The sequence below is a fragment of the Perognathus longimembris genome, chromosome 9 (genome assembly GCF_023159225.1).
Source record: "Perognathus longimembris pacificus isolate PPM17 chromosome 9, ASM2315922v1, whole genome shotgun sequence".
NCBI lineage: Eukaryota > Metazoa > Chordata > Mammalia > Rodentia > Heteromyidae > Perognathus > Perognathus longimembris.
In genome coordinates, this window is record NC_063169.1 from 14,158,478 (window position 1) to 14,182,221 (window position 23,744).

The following is a 23,744-nucleotide window of genomic DNA, read 5'->3' on the forward strand; positions in this document are numbered from 1 at the left end:
TCCTGGATTGGCTAACTTAAAACTCATGCAAGGGAGGACTCTTATTTGCTTGATTCTGGTTTGACCATTTATTTGATCATGGTCAGCAGCTGTAGGATACTTTGGGTTTGGGGAGAGTGAGCGCAGGAAAAAATGCTCTTGATTGTAAACAACCACAAGAAAAGAGAAAGTTGTCACTAGGCCAGTGGTAGTGACCAGGGTACAATTAGGTTTTAAACAATGTCATGTCAGGCCAAATACGTACGTCAAGCCAGCCATTCTCCTCAATCAACTCTGGCTCACTGACAGACACTCCAATTGAAAGCAAGTCAGTGGCTTCAAACACCTGTTCTCAAGCAGTGAGATGGGAGGGGAAAGGTTTTCCAGGGCGGATCAGCTGTTGGGATATAGATAAAGAAGGCTTAGAAGAGAGTCTAATGAGAGAGGTGGGGATACAGGCGCCAGGGGGCAAAGACGACGGCTGCCATCTACACAGAGTGAAAATGGGACCTCAGATGGAATCCAAGGGAAAGACTAACATCTAAGAAGGGAAGCCAATAAGCAAGGAAATCAAGCTACCCGAGGCGTCGGCCAGAGGAATAGCACAGATCCTGTTTTAAAGTCCTTGCAAGTGTGTTTTAAATTCCAATCCCTGATTAAATGACCGCAGAAACCAGGGTCTTGAAATAAACAAATGGTAGCCTTCAAATCTTGTCTGGTGGTGTGGAGGGAGGGGAAGAACCTCAGCAATATCTTTTTTTGTCCTTTCGAAAGCACAGATAAACACCACTGTTGCAAAGAAGGTCAGTAAATCAATGATACCATGAGATAACTGAAGTAGCATAACCAGCAATACAGTGACAGATTGTCTATGCAAAAGTTAATAGTGGTTTCTAGGGCTGGGAATGTGGCTAAGTGGTAGAGTGCTTGCCTAGCATGCACGAAGCCCTTGGTTCGATTCCTCAGCACCAGATAAACAGAAAAAGCCATAAATGGTGCTGTGGCTCAAGAGGTAGAATGCTAGCCTTGAGCAAAAGGAAGCCAGGCATAATGCTTAAGCCCTGAGTCCCAAGCCCCAGGACTGGCAAAAATAATAATAATAATAATAATAATAATAGTTTCTACATTAACTTGAACTCTAAAGATATTTTATCATGCTAGGTACTAAGAGCTTACTCTTGTACTCCTAGTGACTCAGGATACTAAAACCTAGAGAATTTCAGTTCAAAGCCAGCCTGGGCAGAAAAATTCATGAGACTCTTATCTTCACAATAATCTGCAATAAAGCAGGGCTGGAGGTGTGGCCCGTGAGTAGGGCACCAGCTTAGCAAACGAGCTGAGCAAGCATGAGGCTGAGTTCAAACACCTGGTCCTTGGGGGGAGGAGAGGAGGAGGAAGAAAAGAAAATGTGGTCCTTGTCCCTTTAATAAAGGAAGTTGAGAGTTGCCTTACTCTCTGAGAAGCAGGCTTGAAGGAATCATTTCAGGGCTCTGCTCTTAACAGAGTGGCGAGGCCAGGAAAAACAAGGACATAATCTAAATAGAAGTGATAGCATCTCTCTCATCCAAATAGTTTCTGATAAGTCTTCAACCAATGGAAATGTCATGGAGGAAATGCATTGTCTTATATTCGATCTTAATAGGGAGCAGAAAATAAAAGTGGGCCGAGCATCTTGTAGAAGGAAATGAACAGATGTCAAACAGGCGAAGCCCATTGAGGACAAGTATATGATTAATACACTACAAACAGGTTGGGACAGCATGATTTATGTGCAGCCCAGAATGGAAACCTACGATGCAGAAAATGAGGTTAAAATGAAAAATGTAGGAATCTTGACAAACAGCAGAATAATAGATAAGCTATGTTTAGAGTTATGAACGTAAATTAAAACGAAGAGCCAACATTCTTCTCATAAAGAATTCAAGCATCTTCTGATAAATCTTCGCAAGTAAGCCCTGTTGGAACACATCCTTAGAGAACTCAGACTTTTCTCTGAAACAACACCTTAGATCTAGAATGAAATAACCCACTGTATTTCTCAGTTCAAATGAAAGTTACAGAGAGAGCAAGGGCAAGTGGTGGAAGCCACCTAGATTTTTCTTAGTGGTATAAACAGTGGAATAATTTAGAGTTCCAATAATATAGATTTACAGTCATTCCAGAAATTAGATAAAAAATAAACTAGAACCAATTATACCATTTGCAAATATTCTATTGACAGTAGTAGTAGTAGTCTGTAGCAGCGGCAGCAGTAGGATTGGAGGTACTGCAATTTGAATCCAGTGTCTCACCCTATATCGCTTGAGCCAGGCTCCCAGCCCTTTCTAATTTAGATATTTTACAAACAGAGTCTCATATTGTTGTCCAGGCTGACCTGGACCATGACCTTCCTATTTATACCACCACACACGGGTATTGACTGAATGGGCTCTCTCTAACTTTTGCCTAAGGATGGCCTCAAGCCGAATCCTCATCTCCATCTCCTGAGTAGCTGGAACGACCTGTACGAGCCACCTCATCTGGCTCTAATAACATTCCATCTGCAATGATTGACTTAATGATGATTGAGCTTTTCAAGATGCAAAGGGAGTATTTGGTAGAAATCCTGCCTGGATTCCTGAGTTTTGATCTTTCCCAGGTTAGTAATATGCTTCATGATACTTTCAAGATGAAAGATAATGGCAGTTCCTAACCAGCCTCTTGATCACAGGGTTACCAATTGACCTTCTAGCCATGCTCTGTGTCAGTAAATCATGATAACTGCACTTGCAAATGATAGGAGGTTCATTGGGACCTAATCCAACTGTAAATCAAGAAACATCTGTATTTCCTTTCTGCAGACAAAGAAAAAGGCTCAGAGTGGACAATACCAAGACAACCATTTGAGAGTCTGATGTTTCATGGATCACACTTCTGATTGCAATATCAGAACACAAAATGCTTTGCAATTCTACAGTATAACATAAGGGACACCATTTCCCTGCACTTACTAAAATAAGTGCCCATATATCCAATTTTCCTATTTCCATTTTTCAAGTAAAGACACCAAGCTTTCTAGAAAAACTAATGAAACGGCTACAACATCAGTATGTTAGCTTTTTTATTTTGTTACTAGATACCTTTCTTAAGACCAGCCTTATGAAGGTATTTTTATTTCTTTATTAAATACAATTTATGATTTTTTATATTTCACCTTGAATTCCTTGTGATAAAATTTTACAAAAGGATATATACAGAAAGTGTATATGTGTACATATAAGACAGATTTCATAGCTCAATAATTTCTCACAGAATAAATATGCCTACAAAAACATATGTATTGAGATGGAGTCTTGCTGTGTTGACCAGGCTGGCTTCAAACTCAAGCACTCCTCCTTACTGCTGGGCTCCATCCTTCTGTTTCAGCATCCTGAGTAGCTGGGACTACAGGTGTGTGTCACTAGTTAGAGCAAGATTTTAGATAAAGCAATGGAACAAGATGAAATCCCTTGTGCTCATTCTCCATTTAATTTTTCTCTCAAAGGTAGCAATCATCTTGCCTTTTACACAGTAAATTGGTTGTATCTGAAGTTCATATAAATAACTCCCATGGGTTTATATTGTTGTACTGAGCTTCTCTCATTCAATATCAGATGCATGATTCTCATGAATCTGTTAAATGGTTGTCTACCACTTTGAGCCACAGCTCCACTTCTGTGTGGCTACTTGAAGATGAGAGTCTCATGGGGACTCTTCTGCCCAGGGTGGCTTCGAACCATAATCCTTAGACCTCAGCCTCTTGAGTGACTAGGATTACAGGTGTGAGCCACCAGTGCCTAGTTACTGTGCTCATTTTTACTATTCTATCATATTCTACTAGTGATAAATATTTGTTGTTGTTTACTTTTGTCACATAGTCAAAATTATAGACTATAAAGACTCCTAAAGACTATAGACTCAATAAACTCTACATTTGTTGGGCATATGAGATCATTTGTAGTTATATTTGAGGAATTTGAATAGAACTTAAAATATGTGTCATCTCTTGGTATGTGTCTCTTATGTGTCATATAGTTGGACTATAGGTCTGTTAAATATTCCAAATGCACATTGCAGAATTGTATCTAATGTATAGTCTAGGAATAGAATTAGTAATACACACACTGTTCAACAATGTTAAGAATACTGTTAGTATTAATTCAACTCCTTTACATGCTCCTGTATGTCATTTATACTTCTAAGTCCTATACACATTACTAGAATGCTACAATTTGTCATCATAATTCTGATCATGATTAAGTGGACTTGGCTGATAGATATAGAGGAGGTTCACGATAACATTTTCTTCACTTCTGTGTATGTTTGAAATTTTTCATTACAGAAATTTTAAGTTACCAGAAATGAGAACCATGACTTATATGTATTTTATAAATAAGCTTCTGATCTCCTTAATAGTTAACTTAGAAATTAAAAAGTGAATGCGGGGCTGGGAATATGGCCTAGTGGCAAGAGTGCTTGCCTCCTACACATGAAGCTCTCGGTTCGATTCCCCAGCACCACATATATGGAAAATGGCCAGAAGGGGCGCTGTGGTTCAGGTGGCAGAGTGCGAGCCTTGAGCAAAAGGAAGCCAGAGACAGTGCTCAGGCCCTGAGTCCAAGGCCCAGGACTGGCCAAAAAAAAAAAAGTGAATGCAACATTACCAAATATAGACTTGATCTGCTTAAATCATTTGGATACTTCCTATATGTATGTTTTAAGAGAAATGTATGGTAGTTTTATCCCTGAAGATAGAATATAAAGATGATCTAAAGAAGAAATATTTATCCTAATTGCACAAACACACAGCAAAAAAATGTTAGTGGTATGAAAATTATCAGAATCACCCATCTCCTTGCAAAAACCTTATCCATAAGTCTCTTCTAACTTAGGCTTTCCTCCAAATAGATACCACATTAACCATTTCATGGACAATTTCCTGCCTCAATGTCCCTCCTATCTATCTAATAAATGCCACTCCCTTCAGGACAGAAATCTCATGAAATCGACCTTTCTATGTATGAAGCTATAGCTGCATATATATGGCCCATGGTTTGTGCTCAACACATGGAAGTGTATATCACATCTCCTGCATCCCTCCTCATAGAGTGAGGCTCAAAGGAGGTGAAGGTCAACTCCAGGTAAATAGGATAGCTAGTGATTTGAGCCTCTACCCCATGTAGAAAGCAGGTTGTTCTCATCTCTTAAAAGAAGCTTCTTGGAGTAGAGGAGGAGCTCTGTCCCTCAGCCACTGTCACCACCAGCAGATGGAGATGCGCTCCACTGTGCTTGTTTCTTCAGCCCAGGCTGGGGAGCAGGGGTTGAGTACTCAGAATGGAATGAAGAGTTTAGAGACAAAGGGGCTCAGGCCCCGGCTTGCTGCCACTCGCAGCGTGGCTGTCTCTGCAGGAATATGTGTCTCAGGATAATTTGACCTAAATTCAGTCACTCTTTAATTCTTGAGGAGCATGGTGGGAACCGACGAGATGACGTGACACCAAAACTAAAGGGCACAAAAAGAATGGGGATTGTTTTCTACAGATTTACCCAATAGAAGGGGTCACATTTCTAAATAGAAATTCAAGAAATCTCAATCTCTCCACCCTCCTTCTTTGCTCTTGATGAGAGGAGAGAAGTGTGAGAAGTCATTTCTTATTGTACTTTTACTCCCTTTTATAGTCAAGGTGAACTAAAATAATTATAAAGTAATTAAAGACACTAAGAAATATAATTATGTTCCATAGGAATATATTATTTTAGTTAAATTTAAAACTGGTTTTGAATATACCAGTCTCTGTTGTTTAAATTGACAGATTACACAAATTAAGAAACAAAATAGGTCTGGGGATGAATGGGAATGGAACACAATGATCAACAGCACAGAGTGCTTTCAAATAAAGAGGTGGTATATCTGTATCTATATCTATGTCGGTCTGTCTATCTATATCAACCTATCTACTTGAGGTGTTTTCATTATTTCTCTTTTGGTTTTCTCTATGGTATAAGATAGATTTCATTCAATAATTTCATACCAGAATCCACCGAGGGACAATATTTTCACATCTGGTTATATTGAATATTCACGTCTACTTCTCTTCCTGCAACGGTGACAACTCCCCATCTCATATCATCCTGTTGGGATTCTTGACAAGTTTTCCCATCCCTCCCCAAACACAAGGGCACAATGTAGCCAGCCTTCATGCCCAGGAGCCACTAATACATCCTCGCAGCACAGGAATGAATGTTATGATTGTTTCCACAAAGGACTTCCCCACCCCTCAGTCCCAAAGATCATCTTACTGTCTTGGTCAATAACCCAGTTCATCAGGAAATTCATCACCAGATAAGTTCAGACAATTTTCCTAGCTGGAAAGGAAATCTTGCAGGGGCATGACATGTTGGCAAGCTCTGATTTCTTTACTCAATAAAGAATTGGTGTTCCAGAAATGTTGGGGGTAGGAATAACCTCTCTCACCACCTCTTTCACACCCTCTCTGCCCTTTAGGTCCCCTTTTCTAGCCCAGGGATGGCAAATAGCTGCTGCTTATCTGTATGCACACACAACAGGGTCTGGCCCTCCTGGGTGTGTGCCTTTGAGATGAAGAGAAAAGAGGAGTCTCTCAAACTGAGACCAGTCACTTTGTTTCCCATTTCCGGTGCAGCTTAGTTCATTGGTATTTTCTTCTCTCTCTCACCCACACAGTGAAACAATTCATCTGGCCTAAAATGGTGTCGTGTGTGTGTGTGTGTGTGAGTGTGTGTGTGTGTGTGTTAATTTGGAAAAAGAATATGGTACTCGAAAGAGGAACCGGTAAATATCTAAAGCCCATATCCTGTAAGTTGGTTTGCTGTGGTTCAGCACCGATTCCAATCACATCTTTGTCAGTGGCCAACTGAATGGAGAAGGAAAGCAGGCACGGCACAGGTTCACAGGCTTGCTCCAACCTTTTCCCAGATCCTGGGGGAACAGCTTGCCATGGTTGTTTCATCAAAGAAACTCTGGCTCTGGAGCAAGAATGGCTTGCTCATTCTGCTGATGAATTAGTTGTATTAGTGTGCCAGCAACAAAACAATCTGGGCATGATTGCTGCAAAGCTTGATGTTTCATCCCCATCTCATTAACACAGCCATAGACTTTGCCCTCGCTACTGTGAAATAACTCAGATCCAGAGATTGAGTTAATCAGAGATAATATTTTTATTTTTATTTTAATTTGCAGGATGCCATGTTGATTTTTCTTTGTATATAATACATTTTGAGCGAATCATAAATAAGCATCTTGTTATCCCAGATTGAAGTGTGTGTGTGTGTGTGTGTGTGTGCGCGCGCGTGCGTGTGCTCATGCACTCTGGTCTTGAGGCTTAAGCTCGGGGCCTGGGCTCTGTCACTTAGCTTTTTTTTTTTTCTCAACGTTAGTTCTCTACTACTTGAGCCACAGCTCCACATCTGGCTTTGGGGTAATTAATTGGACATAAGACTTTCACATATTTTCCTGCCAAGGCTGGCTTTGAACCTCCATGGCTGTGACCCTCATGTTTCCTGAATAGCTAGGATTACATGCATTAGCGGCTGACACCTGGCATTGAAGATTTTCATATTTTGTAAGAACCAAAACAGCACTAATGTTCTAGACTAAGGTACATTGCAGATCTAGACTGCTCAGAGGGATAAACAACAGATTCCACTTTCCTAACAAAGTATAACAAAGTAACCATGATAGATGATGACTTTGGGAGCTGTAATCAGGCAAGTCAGAAGCTATAGCTATAGCCTTGTCTTTACACTTAGGGAAAGCATAGAGGGATGGGAGTTTCTAGATATACACACATGGACATCAGAACAAATCAGTTCTTTTCCTTTTGTTTCAGGCCCAGATCTGGGTGCTGTCACTGAGTTTTTGTTTTGTTCTGTGGGGTTTTGTTTTTGTTTTGGTTTGGTTTTTTTGCTCAGGGCTTCTTGAACCACAACTCCACTTCTGGCTTTTTGATGATTAATTAGACATAAGAATCTCATGGACTTTCTTGCCTGGGCTGGCTCTGAGCCACAATCTTCAGATCTTGGCTTCCTGAACAGCTAGGATTATAGGCAAGAACCACAGGCACCTGGCAGAACAAGTCAGTTTTAAGACTGCCATCCAAATTGCTTCAATTACAGTGAGAACTGAAGTTATTTGCCACAGACTTCTCTAAGCCTCTTCTATATCCATCAGACACTCTCGCTGGGAAATGGAATGTGATGATTTAAATAAACCTTATAACTCAAAGTAAGTGTGCAATAATACCATCTAGTCTTAATAGTAGCTTAACTATCAAATGGATATAATAATTATACTTCAGGTGGTAATAATGATGGTGTAACAAATTGGAAGAGAGAGTGAGAATTTATCTTAGTGAAATTAGTGTTAGCTCAAAGTGTTAATATAGTAATTTTCTCCATAATTCACACTGCCTTATTAATGTATACTTAGCAGATTAAATTTAAAAACCCACCAGTTATACTGCATCTGAGACCCGTGATACACAAGAAGCCATGTGCATGGTTGGTGAGTCAGAAGGCAGCAAGCAACTCAGTGTTTGGGTACAGAACATGATTTCTACTTTAAATATCCTAACCCTTTAGACCTCAGATATTTTACCAGCCAGTTTTGCAATGGAGGGAACAGAGAAGGGAATCAAATTGCCCCTTTCTGATTCTCCGGGAAATAGTAGAACCAGGATTAAAAAATGAATTAGCAAGGAGAGGGAGAAGAGAAGATAAAGAGGAGTGATCATGATCAAAATATGTTATATGCATGCAGAAAACGTCATAATGAAATCCATTTTCTTTTGGCAGTTCTGGGGATCGAACTGTGGGTCTGAGCACTGTCTCTGAACTATTGTGCTCAAGACTAATGCTCTACCACTTAAGCCACAGCTTCACTTCCAGATCTTTGGTAGTTAATTACAGGTAAGAGTCTCACAGACTTTCCTGCCTCGGCTGGCTTTGAACCACAATCCTCATATCTCAGTCTCTGGAGTAACTAGGATTACAGGAATGAGCCACACATGCCCTTTTTATATTGGATATTTTTGAGGTAAGATCTTATTTTGTATCTGAGCCAGCCCGGGCTATAGTCCTCCATGTTCCTTCCCCATGCCACTGGGGAAGACAGACCTACCCTACTGCGCCCAGCCACTGTGCCTTCCCAGTAGCAGAGATGACAGGGGTGCACCATCATGCCCATTCACTTAGTGAAATGGAATCCTATGAACTTCATTCTGACCCGGCTAGCCTTGCACTATGATACCCTGATCTCTTGACTGGAGCAACTACATTATGTTGTACAACTAATATATGCTAATAAAAACAAATCATTACATATCAAAGCATATGTATTCACTACCAAATTATGCTGTTTCTCAAGTTAGTGACAAAGACAGGGCTGTGCTAGAAGTTCCCAATCAGCACCAAGGGCCTATTGGAGTAGTTGAAATCCTACTCTGGCATATATGCTATAAACCCTTGAGAAAAATCATCTCTCCACACCTCAGCTTCTGTGGCTGCTTATTTTTTTATATAGAAACTGTTTATAATACATGGAACCTGCTTATAACTGAGCCTGGCCTACTATAGGCAGCTATGTGTTGTTTTGACGGACATATGGGAGACATCCTGAGGTTCGGTGGGGGTTTTAGTGGTGGTGGTGGTGGTATAACATTTAAGAAACCTTGTTCCATTTGCAACACATTTTCACATTTTTCTTATTTTAGCCTAAAAAGTTGGGGATGTACCTTCAGTCTCTGCTGCACTGACTACTTCAAACACTGCTCACATGTAAGCTTTTGCTTAATTTTTACCTTTTCTATTTCATAGGGCTTGAAAGTTCTCTCTAGAGAACTATAAATTTTAAGTTATTTATTTGTGGTGATGGTTCCCAAATCACCAAGCTTATTTAAGCCGGGCACCAGTGGCTCATGCCTATAATCCTAGCTACTCAGGAGGCTGAGATCTGAGATCACAGTTCAGAGCCAGCCGGGGCAGGAAAGTTCATGAGACTCTTATCTCCAGTGAACCACCAGAAAACTAGAAGTGGTGCTGTGGCTCAAAGTGGTAGAGTGCTAGCCTTGAGCTGAAGAGTTCAGGGACAGTGCCCAGGCCCACAGTTCAAGCCTGCATATGACACACACACACACACACACACACACACACACACAGAGAGAGAGAGAGAGAGAGAGAGAGAGAGAGAGAGAGATTAAATAGAAACTGCTTGTAAATTGCTGAGAAGTGTAGGATTACAAGGTAAACTCTTACCTAGGGGAATTGGCTCTATTCAGAGAGCTAAGCTATAAACTCAGCATTCGGGAAAAATTTAAAGATAGTTAAATTACTTTTGGAAATGTCCTAGTACAAAACTGTCTTACAGGAGCTTGGAAGCTGCCTTTTTCACCCATTAAATGCCTGGCAAAGAATGAGGGAGGAGGTAACAAACAGTAAAAAAATAAAAATAAAATAAATTATATTAAATTTAAAAAATGCCTGGCAAAGTTAACTGGTTAGTGCCCCGTGGCACCGAGGGACACGCTTGTCCTTTACTCTGCTTGTGACTGCTTGGTGCTTATTAGAGGAAATGCTGAGTTCAGAGTTCCTAAACTGCAATTGAGTTAGACAGTATTGAAGAGAGTCTGGAGAAGACTAAGACACTGGTTTGAATGAAGTCCCAACAGGGATTCAGTGGGAAGATTTAGAGGCAGAGCAAGGATATCCCTGCCTCTTCTGGGTTACTACAGCCATGAATAAGTTACATGCAGGGAAGGAAGGAAGAATCAGTCCAACTGACTTCATTGCTTGGTGCAGCCCTCCTTCCAAGTGGGGCTAGGTGTTGGCTTCCTGGGATACTTTCCTTTCTACCATTCTAGAAATATACCCCTGAACATTATTTATAAATACAGCAAAGTGAGAGAGATTGGATACAATTCAACCAATTCGTGGAATGCCTCTGTCAAGAGGGGCAGACATTACTGCCTTCCTCTCATTTAACGATGATGAAGTGAGACCCAAAGATGTAATTCACGGGAAAAAATGACTGTGCAATGGAGCTTTAGCTGCTCAGACACTCCACAGGGGCCTGCTTTACATGTCAGTCTCCTTTGCAGAGCCCCAAGGACATCGCTGGTACAGAGACACCCACTACTTGCCAAATTAGGGTCTTCCTTTTTTCCTCCCAAGAATTTCTTTGACATAGTGAAAGCAGAATGTTGTTAGATTGTAATCATCTCTCTACTTAGTTTTCCGAGAGAATAATGCCATACATGGCACAGATATTACCTACCGTGAGCATGCAACATCTTCACCCAATGTGCAGGAGAAATGTTCTCCAAATGGTTACATGGTTTATTTAAAAAAGCATATAACATACTGGGCACTGGTGGCTCACATCTGTAATCCTAGCTACTCAAGAGACAGATCTGAGGATTGTAGTTCAAAGGCAGCCAGGGCAGGAAAGTCCATGAGACTCTTATCTCCAATTAACCAATAACAAGCCAGAAGCAGAGCTGCAGCTCAAGTGGTAGAGCACTAACCTTGAGCATAAAAGCTCAGGACGGCACCCAAACTCTTGGTTCAAATGTCAGGACTGGTGCCCGCATGGGTGTGTGAATTTGCATGTGTGCATGCACACACACACAGAGTATAATTTGCATATTTCTAAAGCTTAATTGCATAATTTGATAAGTAAACATCTAAAATTTTTCTTTGCTTATTCTTTGAAAAACTAGTTTAACAACTTCAGTTTTCTCCATTTTTGCTTATATTCATTTTATATTTGATAAGGTGGAGTAGGGAACTCTCACACCTGTTCGTGTCTGTCTAAACATAGATCAGCACAGAGCTTTCAGTAATTAGTCCCACAATGATACTGTCTGGATCTAACTGCAAGTTTTATACCAATCAAACTTATTTGCTGTTGTGAGAAGGAACTACGGAAGAGGTTTTGTTTTGCTTTGTTGTTACGGTCCTGGGGCTTGAACCCAAGGATCTGGATACAGTCCCTGAAGTTTTTCCTTTGCTCAAGGCTAGTGCTTTACTACTTGAGTCACAGCTTCACTTCTGGCTTTTTTGGTGCTTAACTGGAGACAAGAGTCTCAGATTTTATTGTCTGGGCTGGCTTCCAACCATAATCCTCAGATATCAGCCTCCCGAATAGCAAGGATTGCAGCTATGAACTACTAACACCCAGCAAGAAGTGGCGATTGATCAACCATATACTGAATCTCTTGAACTTAGATATTGCTCAGAATAAAACATAATAAATCAATAAAAATAACTTTTCAATGATGCAAAAATATGGTCATTATCATTTCAAAAATTCAATATCTTACTCTAATATGAATATTTTTGCCTGTTGTATTATATAATATAAAGATAATCCATAGGATGAAGAACCAAACTTTGAAAACTGTGTAAGAAGTGTAGGGAATTCCAAAGTTCGTGGTCATCTTTTTGGAAAATATATATATATATATATATTTAAGATTGATAACTCAGAAAGAATGAAATTCTAAACCAAGTAGAAGCCCTAAGATACTCTAAGACCCTAAATTCACTTCTTTCATACGAGTCTGAATGCCTTACAGGCCCACTAATGGATTCCCAGTAAGCCTTCCGGGGTAAGTGTGTGGTGGAATCGTGGTTACCCATGCTTATAGCAAGGGCAAGTGATGAAGAAAGTTTACACACTCCTGACGAAGTTGGGGGTTTTGCCGGTGCCTCACCAACCATCACCACAAGCTTTGCACACCCAAACAACCCGATAGGCTGCTCATTTCATGGAGAGACGCAACCGTACCGGGTGCACACAAGCGTAGTCACCGAAACACGCTCCGGGTCAGGGGAGAAATCACGCCACGCGACTCCGTAGCAAAGCGGACCCGCAGTCCAGCAAAATCAACACCGGGAACCGGGTGCCGGTGGGGTGGGATCCGAGGAAGAAGGTGGGCAAAAGAAGAGGGGCAAGGGCGAAACGTGGTCCTAACATTGAAGGGAAGGGGCGGGAGGGCGCGGGGGAGAAGGTGGCAGGCGGGACTCTGATCAAGATGCATTATCTTCCGTTACTATTCTGTTGAATGGCAACCCCTTTGGACAACTACTTAAAGGATATATTTTTTTTAAGGACTGATTCTTGCTTTACTCTCCACGCAACTGCCGATTCCTTTGGGGGGTTTTGTTTTATTTATTTTTTGGACATTTGTGTCTGTTAAATCTCTTCTCGTGATCGGTATGCTCGCCACCCGGGTGTCTTTGGACCCATGTATCTCCGCATCGAGGTGCAGAGCGACGCCGGGCTCCCCGTGCGCACCGGCTCTCGATCGTCCGCCTCCCCCCCCCCCCCCCGCCCTCCACCCCGGTGTCGCTGGGGCGAAGGCCTTCGGGGCGCGGCGGCTCCGTCGCCCTCCGCCTGGTGTCGAGCGCACTTGTGGAAGGACCTGTGGAAACTTTGGTTCGCAGCGGGTTGGCCCCGGATGGGCGCCCCGCGAGCTGCCCGGGGGGCCGGGGCTGACCGCCGACGCCCCGCGCGCCCTCCCCGCCCGCGCCCCGGAGCGCGCGCCCCGCCCGCACCCGCCGCGCCCCGCCGCACCGCGCCGCCCCGCGCCGCGCCGCGAAGCGTCGCTCCGGAGCCCGCCGCGGTCACGCTGCGCCCGGCCGCGGGCGCGGAGGGCGGTCGGCGGCCTCGGGGGAGCCGTCCGCGGGCCTGCCGAGCCCGCTGCGCGTCCGGCGGGAGGTCCGCGCGGGGTCGAGGGAGGAGAGGTAAGGAGCGGAGCCCCGGGCGCCCCGCGGGGCTCGGCGGTCCGCACCCTCGCACCTTACCGTCGCCGCTGGGCAACTTCGCGGGCGCGGCCTGGGCCCGGGCTCCGCCCCGGGGTGGGGGCCGCGAGGCCGCCGACCCCCCGGGAGCGCAGCGGGGAGGAGGGGTGCTTGGGTCTCTGCGCCCGCGCTCCTCCGCTGCGCACCCGGCTCCCGATCTCGGGGAACCCCCTCCGTCCCCCCCCCCCCCCGAGGGTCCCAGCTGGGGATCGGTCGCCGCTGGGCGGTGTTGCCGCCCCGCCGGCCTCGGCCGGGCGTTCCTCTGTCCTTGCCGCTTCCCCGGGAATCTTCTCTGGGGCTCCCACAGGTCCCAGGCACTCTGCTCCCCAAGGCTCTTGGAGCCCTCAGGGAAAGGCCAGACGTGCGAGGGCGAAGTAGCCCGTGCGAGGAGCCCCGAGGGTCACGGGCTGCACCGCGGAGCGGCCTGGGCATTGGCCGAGTTTACTTTCCCGGGTCTGTCGGCAAAGGCCCCGATCGCAGCCCCCGATCGCAGCCCGGGTCTCCCCCGGAGTCGGGGATGGGGAAAGCTGCGCTTCTAGAGGAGCGCTGACCTAGTTTCTCCACTTGGGGATCCCCCTGCCAAAAAGAAGAACGCAATTTGCACAGCACTCAGTTTCTTCATCATCAAGGTCGGTTGCAGTGCTATCGCCTGTGCCTATATTTTAAGAAAAGATTAAAGGCACAGAATAAAAAGTACTAAAGGACTAGGGAATGGGGAGTGGGGGATTAAACCAGGAGAGATTTGTTAAAATGTAAATGAAAATATTTAATAAATCTACTGAGAAGTGGGCTTAGAAGTTCACTTTCGGATATAACTTGAACTACAAAACTTCCTCACTCCTTGCCCTAGTTCTTGTACTATTACTTTGAATTTGCAAGCCTTGCAAAGTGCGGTGGAGGTTTGGGACAGCCTTAAGAAATGACTGATTGCTTACCTGTTTATATTCAACTTAGTGGTTCTCTTTTTCCTGGTTTTGTTTTTAAATCCCAGGGACTTCTGCATGGAAAAACTCTTCATGAGATAGCCCAGTAACTTGGCATTGTTCTTTGTGTCAGTAGAAAGCCAAACAAGAATTATATGAACAAAACTTGGGTCTGGGTTTCCACATATGCAAAAATGAAGAGAGCAGATCTCAGATAATCTGTAAGGTTTTCTTTCCTGTCCTGAAAAAAAGAATCGTGTACGTGCCTTCAGGAGGTTGGCGTATCAACGTGAACTGACATCTAGATATATTGTTCTCAAAATTGTATGCATTTAAATGGGAGACATTTGATAGTCGAGTTTATTTCATCAGTCTCCCAAAATAACTGAAGAATCATTGTGCTTGCCCTGCTTCTAAATGGTTAGTCTAGGCTATTAAAATCAGAACCTGTCATGGGCACCCAGATCCCATACTGCTTTCTACCCGACTAATAGAATGGACACAGAGCATTCATACCTGCTTATTTTGGAACAGTGTGCAGCAAAGATCAAGAGTGTTAGGAAGTATTTGCTACTGTGTATGTAACAACACACAACCGACAGGCAAGACATTTCCAAAGTGCTTTCTTTGATCATCATCCCATGGTGTTGCAAGCCTAAGAATTGCAGTTAAGGTCATTTTAGGAATTATGATATTGGCTAGCTGGGGTCAGGGGTAATATGCAGTATGAATCTGCTTCTAATTATTAGAAGACCATATTGAAACATTATTTTTATTTTTTTAAAAAACTTTTATCTGAGTAGTTGTGGAAGATGTCTTAAAGTGAAAGTTATAATGCATCTAACAACCGAAAGTTACTGGCATTATAATACCACTTCTGACTCACAGTTCAGGAGTTAATTCCCACAGATTTACAGAGACGTTGTCATTTTGTGTTCCTTACAGAACAAGGACACTGGCTAGGCTAAAGCAGGGTCGCCAAGGAAGGAGGTGTGGAACAGCAGTTTAAGCTTATAGGAGAAGCCCCGACTCCTTGGGTTTCATTTTCTTCTCTGAACAGTGCTGGTGCGGGTTGAGCATCCCTAGCTCAAGAATGTGAAATCCAAAATGCTTCAAAAAGTGAAGTTGCTGCTGCTGCCGCCTCCTGCTCCCCCTCCTTTTCTCCTTTCCTTCCTTCCTTCCTTCCTTCCTTCCTTCCTTCCTTCCTTCCTTCCTTCCTTCCTTCCTTCCCTTCCTTCCTCCCTTCCTTCCCTTCCTTCCTTCCTTCCTTCCTTCCCTTCCTGCCCTCCTCCTCTTCCTCCTCCTCCTCTTCCTCCTCCTCCTCTTTCTTCTCCTCTTCTTATTCCTCCTCCTCTTCCTCCTCCTCCTCTTCCTCCTCCTCTTCCTCCTCCTCCTCCTCCTCCTCCTCCTCCTCCTCCTCTTCCTCCTCCTCCTCCCCCCTTTCCCCTCCTCCTTCTTGGTACTGATATGGGATTTGAACCCAGAGCCTTGCACTTGCTAGGCAGATAGCATGTTTCCAGTACTTTTTTTTTTTTTAGGATAGGATCTCACTTCCTGTCTTATTTTAAGCTTTACAATTGTAGTCGGGAAGAATAGCTCATACTCCCGTACTCAAATTCTATCTGTTGAGATGGTATCTCAAAGACTTTTTCTTCCCTGGGCTGACTTGGAACTGCAATCTTCCTAATCTCTTCCTTCTGCAGGTAGGATTTATAGGTAGGAGTCACCAGTACCTGGCTCAAAATGTGAAACTGAAACTTTGGGAGTGCTGATAGAATGTTCAGAAAGTTCCAGATTTTGGAATGTTGAAGTATTTTTTTATTATTAAGAATTCTTGCCTGGAAATTAAAAACAACACCACCAAACCTCTGCAATAGGAAATACTTCTAGTTCCAAGCGTTCTAGATATGGGATCCTTGACCTGTAATAACATCAGATGTCAGAGTTGCTGTGCTTCCTACATGGGTTGGTTGGTGGTTGTCAGGTCTTGGTTCTCCCTCTTTTCTGGGGGAGGGTATTTGTTTCTTGACCAAGAAGATTTTAGGCTGAATGTTAGATTATAGTATTTTCTCCCCCCATTCCCTCTTCTATCCTGGGGCTTGAACTCGGGGCCTTAGCACTTTCCCGAGTCTCTTTGTGCTTAAGGTTAGCGCTCTAACACTTGAACCACAGCACCACTCCCAGTTTTTTCTGAGTGGTTTATTGGAGATAAGAGGCTCAGATTTTTCTGCCTGGGCTGGCTTTGAGCTGTGATCCTCAGATCTCAGCCTTCTGAGTAGCTAGGATTACAGGCATGAGCCACCAGCTCCCCCTTCCCTCAGTATTTGCTTTTAGTTAAAAAGATTTGATGTCGCAAAACCTTGATATTTTGTTGAATCTGAGATAATTAATGGTACTAAGAAATACTGAATAGGCTTAGTATAAACTATTTTCTCCTTTTGCCTGTGTTTAGAATTATTCAGAAATGCATGAATCTTACAATATTTTAATTGAACAGTTTATTTAAAATTATATGCATTTTCATTAGTGTAGATATTTCATATACTTAAGTATAAAGTAACACAAATTACTTATTTGGAGTAGATGGGCCAAAATAGCCTGGAGAAAACTCTCTGATGACCATTAATTTTGGTGGGATTTTTCTTTAATATGGGATGGCCTATAGAAACTTTAACAGTGTTGTTGTTTGTTTTGATTGTTGAGGGTCACAGATTTTTATTAAGTTCCTTGACATTTGTATGTTCATTTTTTCAGACTAATACACAATCACGATTGTTTCCTAAAATTACTGTAAAGAATGTATAGACACTTTATTTAAGAAGAAAAGCCAGAAGGCCATCAACTTCAATCTTGTTTCCTTACTTTGAATTCCTCTAAAACTGCAACCTAATTTCATATGCAAACAAACTGAAACCTAGTTTAAAAGTATAGTTAAAAGTGTAACAAATGGCCAGTTTTCAACCAATCATAAACTGCCAAGCTTCAGCCAATCACAGTCAGCCATTTCATCATCACACCATGCCCAAATGAGACAGATGCCCAGCTGTAGCCAATCAATCAGATGATTCTTTGCTTTGCTTCCATGTACTGCTTATAAAACTTGGCTGTCCCAAGTGCTACCTGATTGATGAGTTGTCAGGTTTTCTGAAGTTTTTCTCCTCAGGTTTCATAATAATGGTGCTTTCTTAAGTTTTTAAAGCTAATTGGACAGAAGGAGTCTGGAGGGAAAGTGAAGGGTTTGCTGGATTTCACATTCGTGTGCAACAGGTGTGGTGGTACATACCTATAATCCCAACATTCGGGCTGGGGATATAGCCTAGTGGCAAGAGTGCCTGCCTCATATACACAAGGCCCTAGGTTCGATTCCCCAGCACCACATATACAGAAAACGGCCAGAAGCGGCGCTGTGGCTCAAGTGGCAGAGTGCTAGCCTTGAGCGGGAAGAAGCCAGGGACAGTTCTCAGGCCCTGAGTCCAAGGCCCAGGACTGGCCAAAAAAAAAATAATAATAAAATATAATCCCAACATTCAAGAGGCTGAATCAGAAGGATTATGTGTTTAAGGCCACTCTGGGTTATATAGACACTGTCTCAACAACAAAAAAACAAAAAAACAAAAAAACAAAAAACCAAAAAAACAAAAAAATCAAAGAAAACCTTGCAGTGTTTCTACATCCTGAGAGATAGCAGGTCATAAAATAATATTCCAAATTGACAAGATTCTGGAGACATCTCAAGATCAACAAAATATATCTTAGTTTTGACAGTAGCTCCCTGTTATAAAAACAACAACAACAAGTGATTGGTACTTTTATACTGTCTTCTCTCTTGGTTTGAAACTTTCCATTTGAGGATCTTTGATATTAATGCTAAATTTTATACACCTCATTTCAGATAATATTTACTCTTCGATTTTTATTTAAGTATAATCATTGCTAATCATTAGTTCTTTTAACATGGTATCTGAAATACCAACTCTTAGATTTTTATTCTTCCTTTCTTTGGCTAGATATTGTCAGTATGTGTGTATTTGGGGAGGGGGTTTCAAAAGGGATCATTTCCTTAAAAGGGTGCCATTCCTGGGTCTTTTAATGTTTGTGATGTGCATATTTTCTCTATACTTGAATTATTGTTTGGCTGGTTAAAACATTTTGCCCTACAGTTTCCTTCCCTCAGAATCATGTAGCCTTTCCTCCATAAGCTCCCAGGATCTAACGTGGTTGTGAAGGTGCTAAGGCTCAGTATCGAAATGGCCCCCCGTGCTAAAGTTCTGAGGTTTTCTTTCTATTCTTGGAGTTAACTCAGCAAAGCCATATGATTAAAATTCTATACCCAGAATTTTGTCTAAGTGACTATAAAGGTAACTCACTCATAAACGAAAACTTAGCAGGATCTAAACAACAGGCCAGGAATTAGCATGTTAAAATGGGAATTTGACAAAGTCATTCTTGAAGAGAGTTTTCCTTGCTGAAAACCTGAAAAATATCTACCTCTTCCTCCTGCTTATAATCTTTTGTAGCTATGAAATCACATAGAGAATACTTCTTACAGATTCTGACACAGAGTGACTACTCAACAGATGTTAGCTGTTAGTACTTTCATTTTTTCCCTTCATCCAAGCTGGGGGAGGGTTAGTGTTAGAATTAAATTCCAAGCACATGTTACATTATAATTGTTTTGCAATCCACAGTGCATGAATGATGGATAATGTCTAGTTTCATCTGTTAGAAAAGGAAGTTTAATCTCTACAGGAAAAACATAAACACTTTTAAACCTTCTGTGTAGGGTTTTTAGCTTGCTGTATGTAGGGTCTGGGCTTTCTTTTCTATCTTTTGTGTTCATTTTCAGGTTTAAATGAAACCGTGACTACTTAGAGAACCGATCAAAGCTTCTCTTGAGAGTAAGCAGGTAATGTGACAGCACTGGGCTCGCTCAGCATAGGCAGCTGGAGCTAAGGAGGGATTTCCTCTCTGCACGGGTAGGGAAAGTCCCCATGCTTTCCCTTCATTTTCCTCATTTGTGTTGGCTGGCTGGTTGCTGTGGAAGGCATTAATGTGTCCCTAGAGATTGAGCATGCATGTGACTCCTTAAACAAGACCTACAGAGACCCCACACCAGGGCTAGGATTAAAGCTCCAGTGCTTTTGTATCTAGTTCTGTATTTCTACTGTACTGTGCTAATTCTTCTCTTTGATCACAACCTCACACTCATTGTTTAAAAAAATTCTTGTTATCTTTAGGTCACTATGTAGATGGGCGAAAACCAAGGATTGATTCTGTGTAACCAAAGAAATCTAATTGAGAAGAGAAATACTTGACTGGGAAGTACTAATATTCATCAAAGTCTGTGTAGGACTAAGATATTTTTAAACTACAGATGTGTTTGGGGCAGATATATTAACTAGATTAGTATTTCATATATTGCATATGTAAATATGTGTATGCACAAATATATGTATTGCAGTGTCAGCATGGTACATCATTAAAAGGACCATGTTCCAAGAAAATGTTTTCACAGGCTAATTTTATAAAAAGATGACTCTTACAGGTTATTTACTTATTTAGTGAAACCCTTGATTGTTTGATGAAACAGTGAGTATCTTCAGTTTTGTGTAATTTATATTATTAACTTTAAATCCATAAGAAAATGATAGGGTTTTCATTAGTTCCATAAGACATCATTGATTTTGTTGTTAAGGAGTTAGGGGAAAGTACTACATGGTATATAAATAAGTTTATCCCTGCATAAACCTACAAAAGTATCATTTATTATCCAGAAATGGGTGTCTTGGTATGTAATATGCTCTTCCGATATTATATAGAATGTTTGGGAGTTTGGGGGAGGAGGGTTGGTCTTTGATGGGAATTCTAAAAATAAGCTTATTTGCTTTCTGATTTTTAAGACTTTAGACTGTCTTTTAAAATGTAGCATTTATTTAAAATTCATTACAGATCAACTGACTTAAAATGAGTTTTAAATAGTTAATTTGCATGTAAGATCCTCAGATCTCGGCCTCCTAAGTAGCTAGGATTATAGACATGAGCCACCAGTGCCTGGCATAGAATATACTTTTAGCTAAATAAAATAGACCTCATAATTTGGAAACTAGGCTTAAATGTGTCACCATTTCAATGTCAGTAAAGTATAAGCTTCTTGAGGGCAGGAATTTGAGTTGTTAAATATATATTGAGTAATAATGTGCTACTGGTCATTTGAGTGCTGATAGTAAATCATTCATGCTATAAAGCATGTTTTCCAAGTATGCATTGTCCCAATACAATTGACATATTAGGGAGTAAATTGAGCATGTTGCAACCTTCGTGTTTCCGTACCCATGATTTAGTCCACCAGAAAAACTGGGTGAATGCATGAAAAGTGGCCAGCTGAAATGAGCCATGTAGGAATGTGCTCGTGTGTGTGCATGCACACAAATACACACACACACACACACCTCTCAAATGCCTGCTCTCAGCCTGGTTCACCCTGTGTTATCCTCCAAGGACATGTTTTGCTATTGTTTTACACTTGTGAGCTTTCCTACATAAAAATGTAGGAAAAAAACCAGCCTGGATGTTTTGCTTCTAACCAACTTTGGTTAGGAAATATCTCCTGAGAGGTGCAAGAATCAGGGCATAATCCTCACGGCAGATAATCCCAGGCAACATTGCAAAGAGAGAAGTCTGTGGCTGAAAGTACAAGTTCAGATATTGCTAAGTCATTAACAATAAGGTATTAAAAAATAGAATAGGGGGGCTGGGGATATAGCCTAGTGGCAAGAGTGCCTGCCTCGGATACACGAGGCCCTAGGTTCGATTCCCCAGCACCACATATACAGAAAACGGCCAGAAGCGGCGCTGTGGCTCAAGTGGCAGAGTGCTAGCCTTGAGCGGGAAGAAGCCAGGGATAGTGCTCAGGCCCTGAGTCCAAGGCCCAGGACTGGCCAAAAAAAAAAAAAAAAAATAGAATAGGAAGATTGTCGACTGTATGCATTTAGGACTCCAACAGGGGAGGAGAGGAATAAAATGGGTACCTCTGGAGCTCTAATGAATGCTCCCAGGACTAGAGCTAAAGGGGATGGTGCTGTGCTGTGAGGAATACATTTTGACCTTCAGTGTCCATACAATCTAGTTTTACTTTTCAATTTCCGTAGTGGTACCTACTCTTGCATTCCCTGTACCAAAGGAGTCCATTTGTGACAAAGGGCCAAAATGGAACCCACCCACCCTCATCCCCCCCTAGGTGGGTTGTTCATCTATCTGGTCACTTAGCTAGAATAAAGAAAAGATGGAAGTTAGCTAGCACATGATCTTGTTGAGGCTGTTCACCAGGAAAGAACTTGAGAACTTAAACACAGAAAACACCTGTGTGCATTTTCAGCACATGGGTCACTTGAGTAAGGACACCATGTTTCTGTCATTGGTTTGCAATAACAAATAGGCGGTCAAATGCATCTAGTCTCCCTTACCTCTTTCATTATGTGTCTGCCATGTAGGCATGTTACTATATGATGTCTTAGCAGCTGATGAGAACGGAATGGCCTCCTGCTGTACTTTTAACAATTCTCAGGATATGAACATGAACAGAGCCCAGCAATGATGTAAAGCAGCAAGCCTGAGAAGGACAGACTTACTGCTGCCTCTTCTAATGGAGTGGTTTTGGAATAACCACATTGAGTGTTTCCACGGGTAAGACCCAGCCTCTCATCCTCTGTAGCTCAAGAAGACATGCAACCTAAGAACACATTCAAATAGCTTGAATCTAAAACAGAAGGAAGAAAACAAGGGTGTTGTCAGGTTGTTCCAATAAATCTGGATATGTATTCAGGTTTGCATTATGTCCACGAAAGAATAATATAGCATAGTAGTTAAGAGAGCAGACCTAGACTGAGGATAGAGCTCAGTAGTAGAGCACTTTCTTAGTATGTGCAAAGCCCTGTGCTTAGTACTCAGCAGACAGCAAGCAAGAGCTAGCAGATACTGGCACCCACACCCGTGCAGGAGTGAATCTGGGCTCTATCACGTACATGTCCTTAGCTAACCTACTTTACCTAGTCATCTTGGTTTTCTCAAGTGTAAAATAGAGACAATAAAATACAGTGATTCTTCACCTAAAACAGGTGTTACTCATTATATTTTATTATGTATATATGCATATATATGCATGTGTGTATATATATGTATTTATAGCAGCCAGTTTACTTTATTAAATGACATTCAACTATGATTGTAATTTTGTAATTTAATGTTATAGTAAAGGCAATGTACAGAGGCGTTTTAGTTACATAAGTAAGGTAATAAGTACATTTCTTATCAGTGTTACCCTCTCCCTCTTTGAGTCTGGCTTGATTTTTCCAAATCTGTCCATTTCCTTTCGAATGTGGTGATATCATTCTTTCTGATGGAAGCATAGAATTCCATTATGTATATATACCACATTTTCGGATCCATTCATCTACTGAGGAGCATCTGGGTTGGTTCCATATCTTAGCTATGGTAAATAATGCTGCAGTGAACATAGTTGTGCTGGTAGCTTTAATGTAGCCTTATCTGTGATCATTTGGGTAAATGCCCAGGAGTGGGGTTGCTGGATCATAGGGGAGCTCTATATTTAGTGTTTTGAGGAATCTCCATGCTGCTTTCTGGAGTGGTTGAACCAGTTTACACTCCTCCCATCAGTGTAGTAGGATTCCCTTTTGGCCACATCCCCACCAGCACTTACCATTGTTTGTTTTCTTGATAAAGGCCATTCTAATTGGGGTGAAGTGAAATCTCAATGTAGTTTTGATATGCATTTCTTTCATGGCCAGAGATGTTGAACATTTTTTCATGTGTTCATTGCCATTCTTTTTTTTTTTTTTTTTTTTTTTTGCCAGTCCTGGGGCTTGAACTCAGGTCTTGAGCACTGCCCCTGGCTTCCTTTTTTTTTTTTTTTTTTTTTTTGCTAAAGGCTAGCACTCTACCACTTGCGCCACAGAGCCACTTCCGGCT

At 42.0% G+C, this 23,744-nt stretch overlaps 1 protein-coding gene across 1 annotated transcript in view; it reads left to right on the top strand.

Annotated features, from left to right (window-relative positions):
• Positions 1–13,662: 13,662 nt before the first annotated feature.
• Popdc3 (popeye domain containing 3) overlaps positions 13,663–23,744 on the top strand; it is a 29,071-nt gene continuing 18,989 nt past the window's right edge. The window contains exon 1 of the mRNA XM_048353757.1: positions 13,663–13,779. The gene's annotated coding sequence lies outside the window, so the exon portion shown is untranslated. The remainder of the gene's footprint in view (positions 13,780–23,744) is intronic.